This window comes from Podarcis muralis, chromosome 12, assembly GCF_964188315.1.
Source record: "Podarcis muralis chromosome 12, rPodMur119.hap1.1, whole genome shotgun sequence".
Lineage (NCBI taxonomy): Eukaryota > Metazoa > Chordata > Lepidosauria > Squamata > Lacertidae > Podarcis > Podarcis muralis.
In genome coordinates this window covers 12,220,225-12,238,824 of record NC_135666.1, presented here as the reverse complement: position 1 = coordinate 12,238,824, position 18,600 = coordinate 12,220,225, and positions in this window count along the sequence as shown.

Here is an 18,600-nt window from a genome sequence, read left to right as displayed (position 1 = left end):
TTCCAGATTCTGTGCACTTCAGTAGCACAGTAGCAATATAGTATTCAGACAGGTTGTTAGAGTAACTGAACACACCTGAAAAATGGGGCATGCAAGGCTGTGTACATTTTTAGTACCAAAATTATGGTGATGATAAATTATCTTGAACTTTGAAAACCACAGTACTAACTCCATAGAGAGACTGAGACGTATCTTGCAGTGGAAGGAATAAAGAAATTCTAAGCTAAAAATGCTCCTCTTGGCATCTGTATGACATCCGTTCAAATCTGTGATGGTATCTTTTCTCCTATTGTGCTCTCTGTTCAAGACCAATGCTTTTAAGCAAGGGATGATATTGTACTCGTTGACTAGTGTCAATGTTATCATATCTATTTCATAGAAGAGGAGCATTCAGTAGGCATGGACTCTCCTGTAGTTTTTGACAGGATTGCTTGTTCAACCAGCATAAGAAAGAACAGAATGGGGGTGTATAATAGGCAGAGAGAGTCAACGACTTTAATGACATTTGAATCCTGTCTTGAAAACAACAGGGAGTTAGGAAGCCAAGAGACAGGAAGATGATTCTTTCAGGAGAGGAAAGATTACTAAGGGCAAAATGAATGAGCTGGTTCCAGATTGGGGATAATAATAATAATAATAATAATAATAATAATAATAATAATAATGGTCAGTTGAAGCTAACTTTTCACATTAAAAAAAATACCTTGGCATATGGTTTGGCCCTTAGGTGGTCCTTGAAAACCTACCAATTCAAAGAGGACCTTAATGTTTACTACTTTGCTGTTTTTAGAGTTGTTTTTATCTAATGCTGCTGTTTTATAGTTTTAATTGTAGTACCGTGAATTGGATGCTGCTTGTCATATTTACACAGTTTTAATTAGTAGATTGATAGTGTTTTATAGGTATTCATATTTTATGAAAAGAGGGACATATACTGAAAGCAAAACATAATACAAATTGAAATAATGATAATGAGGATGAGGATGATAAAAGGGCATATAATAATAATAATAATAATAATAATAATAATAATAATAATAATAATAATTTATTATTTGTACCCCGCCCATCTGGCTGGGTTTCCCCAGCCACTCTGGGCGGCTTCCATAGAAACCAAAAACCCCACTAAAATATCATACATTAAAAACTTCCCTGAACAGGGCTGCCTTAAGATGTCTTCTGAATGTTAGGTAGTTGTTTATCGCTTTGACATCTGCTGGAAGGGCGTTCCACAGGGCAGGCGCCACTACCGAGAAGGCCCTCTGCCTGGTTCCCTGTAGCTTTGCTTCTCGCAATGAGGGAACCGCCAGAAGGCCCTCGGCGCTGGACCTCAGCGTCCGGGCAGAACGATGGGGGTGGAGACGCTCCTTCATTATATAACACAATGCACGTACAATTGGAGTGTGTGTGTGTGTGTGTGTGTGTGTGTGTGTGTATACACACACATTTTAATATTCAGAGTGCTATCAAAAAGTTTGAAGTGTCACAGGGGCATTTGCCCAAAGCTTAAGTTTTGTTAGCTTAGCTTTCAAGCTGAAGTCAATGCTCGGATAAACTTTTAATGACTGAACAGATTCAAACTCAAATGCTGCTATCATTAAAAACCAATAATCTAACAAACTAACATTACACTGCAAATTTGTGACAGCTGGTCATTAGGTATTTAATTACTGTTCATTGAATTAGTGCATCCAGTTCCTAGTGAATATTAGATCTTATTAAATAATTTACTTTTTTTTTTTAAAAAAAAAGCAAAACTAAAATAAGTGGTGATCAAACAGTTCCGCCCCCTTCCAAAATATGCTTACGAACCAAACATAAGCTTTCAGGGAAATGCAAGCAACCCGTTGAAAAAATGTTAGCTTTGAAAAGAAAGGGGGTACGTAAAAAGCCCAAGTATTTTTCATCTAAAACTATAAATGTGCTTTAGCTGCCATGGTGACAAAGTGTGCATTAGGTCAAACTGTGCATTAGATCAAGATGGCTAGGGAAGCATGAATGTAATGCCATCTTTTTAAAGGTTTTGCATATAGAAGCCTCTGGGGGTCTCTGTTCTGGATCAGGACCATAGTGTGGAGAGAGGGCTTCATTCATTCCCCAATTGATACCCCGACTCTGGAATTTGCTGTTTGCCCCTTTGATAAAAATATATGGACACAGAGACCCACTTAGCTTAGGCAGATATGACCTCAGGCACACCTGCTTTCTCCCACGCCTAACCAAGGTGAAGAGAGAAGGTTCTACCTTCTCTGCTTTCTCCTCTCCTCTCCCATTGCATCTGCTGCAATGAAAAACACAAAACAACCCACAACAACTTCAAGCTCTTCCATTCTGTTCAAGCTTTCCAGTGTCATTGTCAAAGGAGTGATGCACAGCCCACAATCCCCTTAGTGAAACGAAGATGGATCAGAATATTGCATGACCTTTTGGCAACCTATAGGGTGACTGAGCCATACAGAGTGAAGGAGCCTTTAGGAAAGCCATAAGGTGTCAGGGAAACGCCCAGCAGAGAGGAATCTCCAGAGGAAGAGGAATTGGCTACACCTGAGTCGCCAAGAAGTAGGCAGAGCAAGTGATTAGAGCAGAGGCGGGCTAGCAGGAGGCGGGGGAGGACGTGGCATATATCTGGCCTTGGGAGGGGTCAGAAGCCAGTCGAGTCAACTGACTCCGATGGTGAAGGATGAGTTGTGGAAGCTTGGACTGCTGTAAGCCTGTTATTGAGAAATAAACCTCAGCTACTTAAACTGCCGGGACGCGCGTTAAACCACAGAGCCTAGGACTTGCCGATCAGAAGGTTGGTGGTTCGAATCCCCATGACGGGGTGAGCTCCTGTTGCTCAGTCCCTGTTCCTGCCCACCTAGCAGTTCGAAAGCACGTCAAAGTGCAAGTAGATAAATAGATACCGCTCCGGCGGGAAAGTAAACGGCGTTTCCATGCACTGCTCTGGTTCTCCAGAAGTGGCTTAGTCATGCTGGCCACATGACCCGGAAGCTGTACGCCGGCTCCCTCGGCCAATAAAGCGAGATGAGCACCGCAACCCCAGAGTTGGCCACGACTGGACCTAATGGTCAGAGGTCCCTTTACCTTTACCTTACTTAAACTGCCAGCGTTCCGTGTCTTGAGTGGGAGAAGCGCTAAACCTGACATAAGGTTACCCCATCTCCCCCACCTGCCTCGAAGGAGGCAGTAAAACCTGTCACCCAGGTCAGGGAGGCGTGAACTGATGGGACTAGCTCAGCCTTCTTGGGAAAGTGCTACGTTGCTTGCCCAGTCTAAGGATTAGAACCATTTGCCATGTTAAGTTGTGCCCACCCTTTCCCCTTATAACAGGGTTGCAGGGTGTGTGTTACTGTTGGATCAATGTATGTGCTTGTGTAGCCACGGGCAGCACCTGCTGTGCCTTTGAACATCATAGAATCATAGAATTGTGGAGCTGGAAGGGACCCTGAAGATCATCTCATCCAATCCCCTGGAATGCAGGGATGTGTAGCTGTCCCATGTGTGGATGTAATCCACTGAGAGCAGTCAAGTACAACATTCCTTGTTTTCCTAGAGTGGACATGCAAGGGAATGTTTGGTCCAGCCAGTCAAAACTTCCTGTTCCTCCTGACCTGGAGCATCCTTCCTTGCATGTGAATAGTGGGTGGGCGTGACTTTTCCAAACCTGGTAAAAGGACAAGGCATGCTGCCACTCTCTCTCTTTTCCATCTTCTTTTCGTCCTGCGAACTTCCTGGAATGAACTGCTGGCTGCCTTATGGGGTAAACCTGTTAGTATAACTTTGTAACTTTAAGCCTAAAGCCTGCCTTCAGGGATCTGCTCTGCCTGATCGTGAAAAAACTTTATTTTTATTGCTTATGAATAAGATGGTGGTGTCTTTATTCTTTTAGGAGGGATTTAAAAGGGGATCTTGGGACGCGGGTGGCGCTGTAGGTTAAACCGCAGAGCCTAGGACTTGCTGATCAGAAGGTTGGCGGTTCGAATCCCTGCAACGGGGTGAGCTCCCGTTGCTTGGTCCCTGCTCCTGCCAACCTAGCAGTTCGAAAGCACGTCAAAGTGCAAGTAGATAAAGGTAAAGTAGCGGGAAGGTAAATGGTGTTTCCGTGCGCTGCTCTGGTTCACCAGAAGCGGCTTAGTCATACTGGCCACATGACCCGGAAGCTGTACGCCGGCTCCCTCGGCCAATAAAGCGAGATGAGCCATGACTGGACCTAATGGTCAGGGGTTCCTTTACCTTTACCTTTAAAAGGGGAACATACAATTCAATCTGAGGGAGATCGAATTGCATAATAGTAAGAGGTTCTAACGAGCCTGCAGCCAGCTTTCTGCTGTGCATGAGAAGGGGAATGTAAACTCTGCCAAGTAAAGGACCTAGCGCAGGTTAGGAAGGATATTAATAAACTATATATCCTCTCCTGCCACCCTGAACATTCCCACACCATACAGGGATTGAACCTGCAACTTTGGCATTATCAGCACCACGCTCTAACCAACTGAGCTATGCAGCTATCCTGTGCTTCACTTTGAGCAATAGAGATTTTGGTAGAAACCTCACCCTGAGTTTGAGTTCTTCATGGAGCAGGAGCCAGGACACGGACACTTGGAGTCAGCATGGAGAGAGCCTGTGTCCTCCAGCCTTTGACAGACCCATACTGCTCCTGCTTTATCTCCTTCCTCTCATCCTCACCTACCTGGGGCTGCCAAACCACACCAGATCCTGACAAAACAAAGAGGCCCATAACACTGCCAGTGCAATGGGGTAGTGCATGAAGCCACCTTCATGTAACTGGTGTCACCACTGCTTACCAGGATAGTGCAGGGTTGATGTTTTGCAAGTGCACTGGTGCAACCAATCTGGGGCTCCTTCCACTGTGCCCATGCTGCCCCAACTTTGCCACTACCCTGCCTGCCCCTGCACTGTCCCAATTTGTGGCAGCGATGCCGGTATTGTGTGGGTGTGACCCCCACAGAACCACCCCACTGTGCTGGCTATGCCTGTTATCAATTCTTATGAGCAGCAGTATAATACAGTACTGCACTTTTTTCTTGCATGATTGTTAGCTGCCAAGGTAACATATCTGTGTTGAAGGTGTGGGGTATAAATAGTGCAAATAAATTAAATTCATTTATGTGGGGGTGGGAAACTAAAGAGGGAATGGGGACAGAAGTGCTTGGAAAGGTTATTAGTGGGTTTTAGTTTTCCCTGGGAGTGAGGACTAGCCTTGCCTATAGGACTAGGGAGAATTACGTGGAGGAAATGACTATTTCATTTGCCAACAACATAAAATGAAATCCGTCATCACTAGAGAAAGCAGAACTTTAATCAATAGGCAAAGGAGAGGTACTTTGGCTCATGAAATCAGGTGGCTTTCAGAAATAATGCAGTCCTTCAATACCCCTATTCATAAATGTCACACATTCCTTCTAGGAGAGCTAAGATACTACTGAGCCTTGAAATGATGTTATTGACTGTGGTGTATTTCTAATGCAATGCTTCACAAATCAGGATGGTGCGCTTGAACAAAACTTCTGGACCAATTTCTTGACTCTCACTTCCAACTATTTCACACTTTGCTCCCGTGCTCTGAACTCCAACACTCACACATACTGTTGTGGTTCAGCGGCTAAGAGGGCTTCCAAGCTTAGGCTGAACCTCAGCCCTCCCTCTGTAATGCAGCAAAAATAACACACAGTTGTTGTGGGGATAATTGAGAGCACTCAACGTGGAAAATGCCATGGAAATGTGAAATAAATGTTTTTAACCATTATTCATTCTAGATGCTGGTGGCAGGAGAGGTGAAAAAGAGGTGACAGAATGTAACTAATTTTGGATATTAAAATAACATTTGGCATTTTAATGGAATTTCTCCTAAGTGCTCAGAGTGCGATATGTTATTTCAGTAATTGTTAACAACCATGTAACACGATAGAAATACCAGCGTAGGTTACCTTTCCTTCTACCAGTATATAGTAGAATTAATAATCTCAGTTTGGCAATGAGCTCACTTGAATGGCTGTAAGACAGCCTTCCCCAAATGTTCCCCCCAGATCTCACTGGACTTCTATGTGACTGTTGACCGTGGTAGCTGGGGCTGATGAGAGTGGTTGTCCAAGAAATCTGGAAGGCACCAGGTTGAGGGAGACTGTTGTAGTGTGGGCTCTATTAGAGGTGGGAGAACAAGGCCAGGAGAAAGTGTCTACAGCCGCCTTCATCAATCTGGTGTTTTCAGATGATTTGGGCTACGGTTCTCATCAGCCCCAGCTAGCACGGCCAGTGATCGGGGCTGATGGGAGCTGTAGTCTTTAACTGTAGGGGAAGGTGAAAGGGGGCCTTAGTAGTTGCATGAGAGAGGAAAGAGAAGGTTTAGGGTCTTACAGGGGCAGAGATGAGTGGTGGAAGGTTGGCCAACAGAGTGAGCAACAAGGAGGAGCCCCATAGATATACACACATGTACAGTAAAAGCATCCGTATTTAGTATATACTATCCAGTTTATTGGCACCTGCATGACAGCAATCCCGGGCACAGTTACCTGGGAGTAAGCGCCATTGAACTCAGTGGTACTTCTGACTGCAAAGCTTTTAAGTTGCAAAACACACTGCACTTTAATAAAAGATTTTCAGCCTGATGAAATTTAGCCTCTAATTAATTAGCAATGCAAAGCATCTTGCATAGAAGTTTTATAATTTAAACGGCTAGTATGAAGCAGGAACCCCATAAAAGTACCCAGCCTCAGCTTGATAAATCTCCTCCTTTTCTGACACAGGTGCAGCTGGCTTGCATTGCTGCAGAGCCACTGTCCCAAAAGCAGTGCCACTGCCAGTTACCTGGATGCTGCAGGGGTGGGGCTGTGATGAGTTTGGGCTGCATGGATTCACCAATGGGAGTGCCTGATTGGCTCCGCTGGTGCACCTGTGCAGCCCTGAGCTCACCAGCACTTTATCCTGCTCACACACTGTCCAGGTAAGTGGCATTGATGTGACTGTCAGAAGCTCTGTGGCACTAGCTGCTCCTGCACAAATCTTATCATCTCATTCATTTGCCAGAGCAATCCTATCCTCTTCCTCCGATAGATGATATCATTGCTCCTAATTTGGAAAAAACAAAAAGTCTCAGAGCTGTGCTTTCTCTCTCCACTACACCAGTGGAGGTTTGCTTGAGAGATCATTAAACATTGGAGTAATTGAAGAAAATAGACTTATGGGCAAGGATGTACCAATAAACATATTTCTTAGAAGCATCATGGAGATCCTTAAAGTTGCCAAGGAACTCATGAGCAGGCAAGGAAGTAAACGGGCCAGGGGACAAATGAGAAATTAGGCATGATCAAAGCACCAGGCAGCTTAAGGGATTTAACATAATAGAGAACCTTTTCATGCTTATAAATAGCTGTATGTAATTGGCATGCTCCAAGCTGGAGTAAAGGACTCTGAAACCAGGACTCAAATAAATCCCAGCTTGGTTGTGCACTAACTAAATGGCCTTGGGCAAGCTACTATCTCCCACATACAGTGCTCCATTTGTAAAATGTGATTAAGAACACCAGATTTCCTACATCATAAAGATGTTGAGAGGTTAAATGGTGTCATACTGGAGGGCTCCTGGAAAGCCGCTCCATGGTGTTGGTTGCAGTCTGAATTTGGGAGGGGAGAATCAGACGAAAACACTGGAAATTAGTTTGCATTCACTGAATGCTCAGTGCAAGGGCACACAGAGGTTCATCTCTGGGAGTCTCGTGCAGGATTAGCCATTGTACTGCCTGCTTCAACGGTCTGCTTGCTTCCAAACTGCCCTGCCTATATTTTTTCTAAATGTTGTTCTTGTTTAGTTGTTTAGTCATGTCCGACTCTCCATGACCCCATGGACCAGAGCACATCAAGCACTCCTGTCTTCCACTGCCTCCCGCAGTTTGGTCAAACTCATGCTGGTAGCTTCAAGAACGCTGTCCAACCATCTCTGTCGTCTCCTTCTCCTTGTGCCCTCCATCTTTCCCAACATCAGGGTCTTTTCCAAGGAGTCTTCTCTTCTCATGAGGTGGCCAAAGTATTGGAGCCTCAGCTTCACGATCTGCCCTTCCAGTGAGCACTCAGAGCTGATTTCCTTGAGAATGGATGCGTTTGATCTTCTTGCAGTCCATGGGACTCTCAAGAGTCTCCTCCAGCACCATAATTCAGAAGCATCAATTCTTCGGCGATCAGCCTTCTTTATGGTCCAGCTCTCGCTTCCATACATCACTACTGGGGAAACCATGGCTTTTACAATACGGACCTTTGTTGGCAAGGTGATGTCTCTGCTTTTTAAGATGTTGTCTAGGTTTGCCATCGCCTTTCTCCCAAGGAGCAGGCGTCTTTTAATTTCGTGGCTAATTTTTCTAAATTTCGTGGCTTATTTTTCTAAATAAGGAGGTGTTAAAGGACACCAGCAGTCTGCAAAAGTTGCAAGAAGCAGATTCCAGCTAAGCATCAGAAAGAACTTTATGGCAGTAAGAGCTGTTTGATGGACTGCCTTGGAGGTTTTTAAGCAAAGGCTGGATGGATTTCCAGAATATTGGCCTTGTTTCACCGTCCTGGGCTTCATCAGACCGCAGCTACTACTATGCCATAAGATCCACTGTCCTGTAACATAACATATGAGCTTTAACTACTGATGAAGCCCAGGACAGCGAAACAAGCCCAATATTCCGAAAATCCTTGTCTTAGACTCTGTGAAAGGATTTTGTAGAACTGTAACAACCTTTCATGTGGATGGTTTGGACTTTATGAAGAGACAGGTGGAATAGACACCATTACACAGAAGGACCTTATGCATTAACTGACTAGAGAATGATCTGATCCACTGGGTCTTCCGCTTTGTTCGTTTATTGAACATTATGAGTTACATCTGTTTAAATTTACAGCTGGATACAATGAATAGTATACCTTATTTATCTAAGAACACAGCCGGTTACGTCTCGTTTATTTAGTTGAGATTCCTGCATTGCAGAGCGTGGGATTAGATGACCCTCAAGGTTGCTTCCAATTCTATGAATTATGAGGGCAACCCTGAAATTCCCTATCACTTATGGGAGTGCAATGTGGCACCCTTTTTGCAATACAGTGGTACCTATAGTTACCAACTTAATTCGTTCCAGAGGTCCGTTCTTAACCTGAAACTGTTCTTAACTAGAGGCGTGCTTTCGCTAATGGGGCCTCTTGTGGCCGCTGCACCGCTGGCACACGATTTCCATTCACATCCTGGGGCAAAGTTCTCAACTCGAGGTAACTCTTCCCGGTTAGCGGAGTTTGTAACCTGAAGCGTTTGTAACCTGAGGCGTTTGTAACTCGAGGTACCACTGTAGTAGGAAGTGACTCAAAGCCAGTGTTTCCAGAAGGAGAAAAAGTAGCTTGTCTCTATTCATCCCAAGAAGATAGTTAGCCAGGACAGAATGGCAAAAGCATGAGGTAAAGTATGCAGTATGTTAAAGCCTGTTGAAATTCCGCTTACATTGGCAAAGGGATTTTAGGTCAGTGATGGAGCATGTGCTTGACATGCGGAAGGTTCCAGGTTTAATCCCCAGCATCTCCAGGTAAGACTGGGAGAGCTGCTGCCAATTAGGGTAGCACAGAGTTTCCCCAGATATGGGTCTCTAGCTGTTTTGGGACTACAATTCCCATCATCCCTGACCACTGGTTCTACTAGCTAGGGATGATGGGAGTTGTAGTCCAACAACAGCTGGAGAACCATGTGTGGGAAACCACAGAATACTGAGATAGATGGACCAATGTCATAAGAAACATTCCAAGAGTTTTATTCCCGCCCACTCCGCTGAGATTTTTAGTTTTGAAAAACTTAGTATTGTTCATTTTTTAAAAAGTTTGAAAACCGTTTAGCTGTAAGCATTGTGGGCTACGCTCACAAAAACTGCTTGCTATTATACTTTCTATAAAAGATGCTGAGAACTCCATAATATGCTACAGCAACTTTTCCACCCTCACAATCACTAAGCAAAAAAGTTAGTTAAAAAGGCATGAAATTGCTCTATTAATACTTGGGGAGAAGGAAAGACATCACACACACACACACACACACACACACACACACACACACACGAGTGAATAGAGAATTAATATGGTGGTTGATTTTCTCTGCTAAATTATTAATTGCTGAAAACTGGAAGTGTGCAGAAAAGTTTTCCACTGATGAATGGTTAAGAAGTAATTGGGATTCAATCATAATGGGAAAACCAAGCTTCTATATTAAATTGCATTAGGGGATTTTGTGTAAAAGCTTCTTTGCAGATAATTGGTTACCTTCCGTTCAATTTCAGAGTTGGGAGGTATAATACGAATTGCATATCAGAGCCTGTTCTATCTTTATTCTGCATTTTAATTTTAATGCTTTCCTTTCATTTAAGACAATGACATTCTTTTATTTATTTAGCTAGTTAGGTGGGTAAAATATACAGCAGCGGACATCCCATAATAAAGGCATAAGTAATGTACATAACATGACCCGGAAGCTGTACGCCGGCTCCCTCGGCCAATAAAGCGAGATGAGTGCCGCAACCCCAGAGTCGGCCACGACTGGACCTAATAGTCAGGGGTCCCTTTACCTTTTTAAAATGTACATAAAATAAGTGGGAGTGTTGCAGAATGTTTCTGATTACTCCATTCCATCCCTCTTCTTTCCCCTTTTCTACCCCCAAGAGTCAATCAGCCTTTCATTGCCATTGAGCCTACTCAATCTTCATTGAGCTATTTGGTGGGCTTTTTTAGGATTTCAATGTTTCTTTTATTGTATTTCTGCCATCATTTGGCAGCACTGGGCTTGAGCTGAGCCTGACTGCCCTCCACCTTCGTTCCCAGCCAACAAGAACAATAGGACAAAACAGCCATGGTTCCACCATTCTCTTACAATCCAGCTCTGCTTAGCCAGGGTTTGCATTGCTCGAACACACAGCTAACCCACTGGAATTACATCAAGTTGTACCCAAGGAATGGCTATACACTGAGACCAGTGCCACCCTTTCTTGCACTAAGGCTACATCTGCCCCAAACATTTAAAGCACTATTATACTACTTTAAACAGGAATGGTTCCCCCCAGAGAATCCTGGGAACTTCCCCTCGTAGAGTTAAACCAGAGTGGTTTAACAATAAACCACAGGCCCTTTAAGTGCCCCTGTTTTCCAGGGACAGTCCCGGATTTACAGAGTCCATCCTGGTTTCTGATTTGATCCCAGAATGCCTCGTTTTTCCTTAGGACATGGACATCCCTATTTTCATTGGAGAAATGTTGGAGGGCATGGAGTTACTGGCGATACCAGTGATACTGGTGAAGGGAGGAGCTTCAGAATGGGCAGCTCTGACATGACCTAGTCATTTAAGAAATGATGCCACCACCAGAAAGGCAATGTAATGAACGGCGCCTGTGTTTTTCATAATTATATTTCATTTCTTTTCAGGCACGGGATTAAAAACTTGGTTTGGCGTTGTGCCAGTAGAACCCAGCCCTTATGCAGACAAAACTTTTTACTTAGCACAATTGGCCGTATTTTATCATAATGATTATTGTTGCTGTTTGTTAGCTTTACAGCCCCTGCAGCATTCCAAGATCCCAGAGTGGTGTGGGTTTCATTAAAAATGATAGATTTACATCAAAAAGAGCATTCAATTCAACAATATGAGTTAGGGACCACATTAAACAATGGCAGGTCATTTCTCAGCTCTTTGTTATTTTTTCCTCAATAAGGTTCCATCGGTCATAATTTTTAATATGCTGCCTTTATTTATGTGCCTTCTGATGCGTGTCGGCATCTCCTGAGATTTATTTTCAATTCAGGTGGGCATAGGGTGAAAAATACTTTTACAATTAGGTCTTTTCAAAAACTAAAATATTAAAACCAAGTTCCAAGAAGAATGGGAAAATGATGTTCACAAATAAACGCTCCTTGTTTTCTCAAGGACTCATCTGTAAAATGCAAGAATGTTGAAAACGTTCCAAAGCTGTAGCTAGAATGTTGCAATCTAGGTTTTATGGCCAATAAATCATTCAGTTCACAAGACTCATATTGCAGCAGTTGGACAGTTCTCTATTCCCAGTAGCCCCAGCCCCCAAGTCCTGACTTGGTATCCATTCCCATATGCATGTTACATCATTCTCATATACAGTGGTACCTCGGGTTAAGTACTTAATTCGTTCCAGAGGACCGTTCTTAACCTGAAACTGTTCTTAACCTGAGGTACCACTTTAGCTAATGGGGCCTCCTGCTGCCGCCACGCCGCCAGAGCACGATTTCTGTTCTTATCCTGAAGCAAAGTTCTTAACCTGAAGCACTATTTCTGGATTAGCGAAGTCTGTAACCTGAAGCGTATGTAACCTGAAGCGCATGTAACCCGAGGTACCACTGTACATTGGCATAGAGATATCTTGAATGTGTGACTGGTCAGGACTTTAACAAGGGACAGCAGGCCTTGAAGAAAACAAACCACTTTTATTATCGCTTCAAATGCAATGGCTGGTTGTTTTGATCACTTGGTGATGAATGGACTGCCTCAAATGAATAGAATAAAAATATATAAGTAGACACTATAATGTTATAAAAGCCTGGCACATGGATTAGTAATATTATTAATTAATTAATTAAATTTGTATACCACCCTTCATCTGAAGATGGCAGAATACCTCTCAACAGAGAAACACAAAATGAGAATACAACAAAAAACCAATAACCCCATCCCATAAACACATTAATAAAGCCATTGAATGTTAATCAGCTGTATTATTTTTTTACCACTGCAATGAATGACCACTACTGTCACACATTAAGAGTTTCCACACCTCTTTTCCACATTCCTGATGGCCACTAAGTTGGAGAATTCCAATACATACTGTAATACATAATGCAGTGATCCATAGGGAAAGTCATTCTACACATTATGGCTGGGACAGGGATCACTGACTATAAGAATGATTTATTTGGTAACATCCCTGTTAGACCTCTGCTCTAGCTCTGAAAACCCAAGAGAACTAGAAAACTTACCAGCTACAAGGCAGGGACATTTATTGATGTAAGGTTCTATTTTCTGGACCACTAAAACCAACCTAATCCAATTTTATTCAGACTTCCACACTTTCTAAATCCAGTTGCAGCACTTTATTACACAAGCACACCCAACCAAGACTGATTCTAACAGCTCCCTTTCCAGCAAGAAAATCCTTATGTAGCAATTTTTTAGTTCCTTGAATCTAGAAATCTTCGCTTTCTTCCATCCTGTGTACTACTAAACTGTTAGATATACTGAACTTGTCTTGATCTTATGTTCAGAATCAGAGGAGTAGGAAGGTTTGCTTAATAAAGTGTCACACACACACACACACACACACACACACACACAGACACAAGCAGACAGAGGATATACCAGTTCCCTGCTAACACTGACTAAACCATAAGGATCACACAGTCCCCTTTGAGGAGCCCAGACTAACCCTTTTAGAGTTGTTCCATCTTACAGGCAGTGGTGCAAAGTTTCACCACCAAAAAGGTCTTACAAAGGAAATCACTGTTAGTTTCTGTTCTTATCACTGTGCAGCTGCTTGGAGTCACAAGGCTCTGTTTACATTCCAGAGACAGTCCAGACTGTTGGAAGTCTCACGGGAAGGGAGACGGGATGTGACGTTAGTGGTTTTCTGTTTCTTTTGTTCCTTTGTTCCTTTGTTCAGTTGCTCTCTGCTTTTCGTAGCGAGAGGATGTCTTTTCTGTCTGTCTTTGCAATGTAGCCCAAAACTCTCATCACTTCCACATGCTGCTGGAAACTCTGCTTAATGGAATGTGCCTGAGGCCTCATCAAAGGCTCAGGTCATTATTTGTCGGAGGCGATTCCGGAGACTCGGCTGGAGGAAGATGAGCCTTATCAGCTTGGCCGAGTGGAGATTCCGACAATCACGACATAAGATACAAGCAGCAGGTAAGCCAGGGCTGTCCCAAGATATTTTGACACCTGAGGCAAACCACAAAATGTTGCCCCACCTCCCTGCCAAAAAAAGAAGGAACAAGAGAGGAATAAAGATCTACATCAGATCTGCTGCCCAAATGGATCTTGCTACCTGAGGTGGTTACCTCACCTTGCATCATGGGTGGGCTAGCTCTGAAGTAGACAGACTGAAAAAAACAAATAAATAAATATCCAAGAAAACACAGTGGTACTCAAGTATATAAGAACAACACAACCTCGGCAAGACTGAAAAATTATGCAAGGCTGTGTATTGGTGAAGTTAGTTTTCTGTGGGGGAAAATGTAAGTCCCTCCTGTTTGTTGCCCTATAACATTCCAGACAAGAACATGGTCTAATGCAGAATATGTCCGCATGGTGGATCAACACCTAACCATAAAATAACCCTATGCTCAGTCCTATATTTGCCAAAATCTAATACAGCGGGTGGCGCTGTGGGTAAAAGCCTCAGCGCCTAGGACTTGCCGATCGCAAGGTCGGCGGTTCGAATCCCCGCGGCGGGGTGCGCTCCCATTGCTCGGTCCCAGCGCCTGCCAACCTAGCAGTTCGAAAGCACCTTCGGGTGCAAGTAGATAAATAGGGACCGCTTACTAGCGGGAAGGTAAACAGCGTTCCGTGTGCTGCGCTGGCTCGCCAGATGCAGCTTGTCACGCTGGCCACGTGACCCGGAAGTGTCTGCGGACAGCGCTGGCTCCCGGACTATAGAGTGAGATGAGCGCACAACCCTAGAGTCTGTCAAGACTGGCCCGAATGGGCAGGGGTACCTTTACCTTTTAATACAAAACACTGAATGGCAGTTGTGCTGTTGAAGCTAATGATTGTTTTAATGGACTTTCATTTTGTAGTCACTTACAAATGCAATGCTAAGTTCCCTCATTTGGAAGCTGTCAGTCTAGGAATTTAATTAGAATGACATCCATGAGTACAAGAACACTGAACAGCAACAAAAATGACTGGGAACAACTCTGCAAAGTCAACATAATTTCATTTATTTTCCTAAGGAATGATGGAAGGACCAAAGTCAAGGTTAACCTCATTTGCTGTGTATATATCCATTGCAAATGCAAAAGATCAGAGCCATAATGTTCATGGTGCCCTTGTGGTTGCATTAAAATTCTTTGCAAGGTGTTGATCAATAAATTCTGAACTTCCAGGGTTGCCAAACCCTGTGCGAATAAGAGTGGGGGGATGTGGGTGTTCATTTCTCTAAAGATTAAAATTAGGTACAGAAAAGAATTGCTATGTTAATAAAGAAAACCGTAATCAAGTTTAAGGAATTTAAGGATTAACAGTGACCTACATTAAGCACTGAATGCTTAAGACAGGGGTCTGCAACCTGCGGCTCCGGAGCCGCATGTGGCTCTTTTACACCTTTGCCGCGGCTCCGGGGCGGATACTAGCGAGGGGAGGAGGCGCATTGTGTGCCCCGACACTCCCCACTGTGGCGGGCGCTGTACTGGCTGTGACGTCGCATGGGGGCGGTGCGTGCATTAGTTTTGCGGCTCCCAGTTTTTTTTCCCCTTCGGAAACGGGTCCAAGTGGCTCTTTTTGTCTTAAAGGTTGCAGACCCCTGGCTTAAGATAACAGTCAAGGAAGATAAAAACCCTCTAAGTTCAGCATCACAGTTCATGAATAACAGTTAGTTTGGCACGTGTTTTGAAGAACTGTTAAGTATACACATCTTCTCAAGAGAGAGAGCTTTTGAGAGATCAGGTGGTGTGGAACCAGGGATGATACAATTACTGGCCATGTTTGCCACTGAGACCTTTTTTTCTTTTCTTTATAGGCCTAGAGTCAATCAGATGGGTTGCAGGTCAGTCCTCTTCAACCATCCTGTCTCCACATTGTTGCAGGAACTGAAACCCATCCTTACTCAGTGCTGCTGTGGGACCATTCAGAATTTGCACTGTATCTAAACCAAAGTCTCAATCAGAGGAGGTGTGAGTGATTTTCTCTCTGAAGTGTTTAACAAAAGAGCTACAGAAGACTGCTGAAGACTCAGCTGAATCTTCCTGGGAATCAAGGTAAAAAGGATTGCTCAGAAAAGTTCCACTGGACTGCACTCATAGACACAATGGTGGTGTAAAAGTAGTAAGTCTTCTTTGCCACCATTGCCACCACTGAAAAGACCTTCTCACAGGATCTAGCCAATATTTACGACTCAGCAAATAAAATGTTTAAAATGTGTTGTAAAGTGCAATGTACAAATGCGGTGATACAAAATCCAATGCATTTTTCAAAATGTTTTATTTAAAAAGCATTTTCACAGCGTTTTTATATGTCTGTAGATTCCATCTTAGTCAGACTCATTCCCAGTTTTCCTTATTTGCTTGTCTCCCTAACTTGTTGCATTGTCCCTAAAGTCCCCCCCCCTGCCAAAAAAAATCAGGGAGCCTATTGCATCTGAGTGAGCATTTCAATTGGCTGAGTCTACTTTGATGTATTTACTTATTTATGTAATAGATTTATATCCCGCTTTTATCACAGAGCAACAAAATTCACAAATTAAGTAATACATGAGGCCACCTCCTTGCTGAAGCTAAGCAGGCCAGCATCTCATCAGGGCCTGGGTGGGTAAGCACCTGCACATCAGGTTCCATGGCAGAAGAAAGGCAGCACCTGAATTTTAAGAAAATAAATAAAATTTATACATAAACCAGGCTGCAAGTGGGATTAACCATGTTGTTGACAGGAACACCAGCCACCATCAGGAAATTATCCCAGAGCAACCTGAAATCCGGTTTGATGTGTTGAGCAGTGGGGGCAGCTAGCTCAAAAAATCAGGAGACAGTATCAGAAAATGATCCATCCTTGACATTGCAGAAATCTCTCCCAAACATCATCATATTGCCCAGACCAGATGAAGAACAACATGGTCAGCAAGTTATGTAGACTAAACTCAAGGTGATCTGAGATAGACCCATAGATGTCATGGTGGCCAGGAAAGCCTATGATCCTCCAATCAAGGGGTTTTGCATATATGTTTAGGTCCTCTGAGACTAGCAGCTTTGTCCAGCATTTAAGGTATGTGAAGGAAAGACCCCTATGAAGAATAATCCTACGGGAACAAGTCTATTTCATTTGCTTTCATTAGCCTATGTGAAGAAGCAAGGAGTCCACATGACTACTGAATTGTGTAGATCAGTTTTCCCCCAGCTAGTGTCTCCCAGATGTTTTGGCCTAGCATCCTCATCAACTCTGTACTCCAAAATATCTGGAGAACATAAGGTTAGCAGGAGGCTGATGTAGATTAATCACTCTAAATCTCCCTGTTTTAAAACACCTTTACTACTGCTGGCGCATAACTGTGCTGGTATAATAATTTAAATCTGCTTTGGATACTCATCTAATGGCACGGGCTGGTACTACAATTATAGCACTAGATCCTAAATATCTGTCTGTACAGTGAATCACATAATCAGGATTTAAAGACAATGCAATTAAAAATTAAGACTATAATCCGTTCTGCACCATGACGGGATTAAAAATTCTGATTTCTACACCTAATTGGAGGGATAAATGTGAGTTATCTACCCAAATGCAGGTATTTTTCTCATTATCTAGTCAGCGAGAGATAGCGGTTAGCTGAGCTCATATTATTTCTCTTATTTACAGCAAGGTTTGGAGTAGGAGAGATTGTTATTACAAATAGTAAATAATACTTCTCAGGTTTTATTGTTAACATAAACTAGCTCAGGTAGCTGAATGGCACAATGCACATCAGTTAAAAATATTCACTATAAAAGAACACAGTGGAGTAATTTATCAATTGTTAATGACTGATTTTATTCTGTCAATCAACGTAGATGATATGGTCTGTTGGTTTTCTAATTAACAGTTTAATTTAGAGACTGAGCATAGAATTCTGCTTGTCTGAGAGCATTAATATTTCTAATAAGAGGCATGGTGTGAATTACGTTGTTAGTTTTCAGCTTAGAAGAAAGATGTGCCTCATCAGGCAAACATTTTAGTGTCATATCTGGTCCTGTGAAACCACATTTCCAAGAGGAATTCAATGTGCAGTGTAAACAGAAGAATGTTGCTTATGTGATGCAGAAATTTCTTTGGGCTGCTCAGCGCCATCCTTAACCAACCAACCCAATGACAAGCACAGTTGTGTTGCATTAAAATTCCTAATGATAGACAAACTTTGGCAGGTAAGTTCTCATCAATGAGTAGGTTTCCCACCTCTCAATACCCACAATGCACTGGAGCTGTTGTAGAATCCTAGCCTACAAGAAGAATTCTGTGTCCTGTGTGTTTATAATTGGAGTTTGGTTTTGATTTAAAACATCTTGATCTTGCATTTTTAAAATTTATTTTAATAACATTCATCCTCCAGAGAACTGAGCTAATGGCTGCTATAGAAATGTAATAAATAAATAAATGTCTCATAGAATTGTGAATATCATCTTGGGCCTCATGTTTTACAAGGTCAAGAAGAAACCAATTGGCATGTTATCATAACTGTCAAACAGAATGTGAATATTCATTGAATGTGATTATTCATCAGACATAGCTATGACCTTTCAATGTTTTAGTTCTATGCTTCATACATGAGTATAGAATGCAGATTCTGAGACATAAACAGACACTATTGCACATGGGTATCT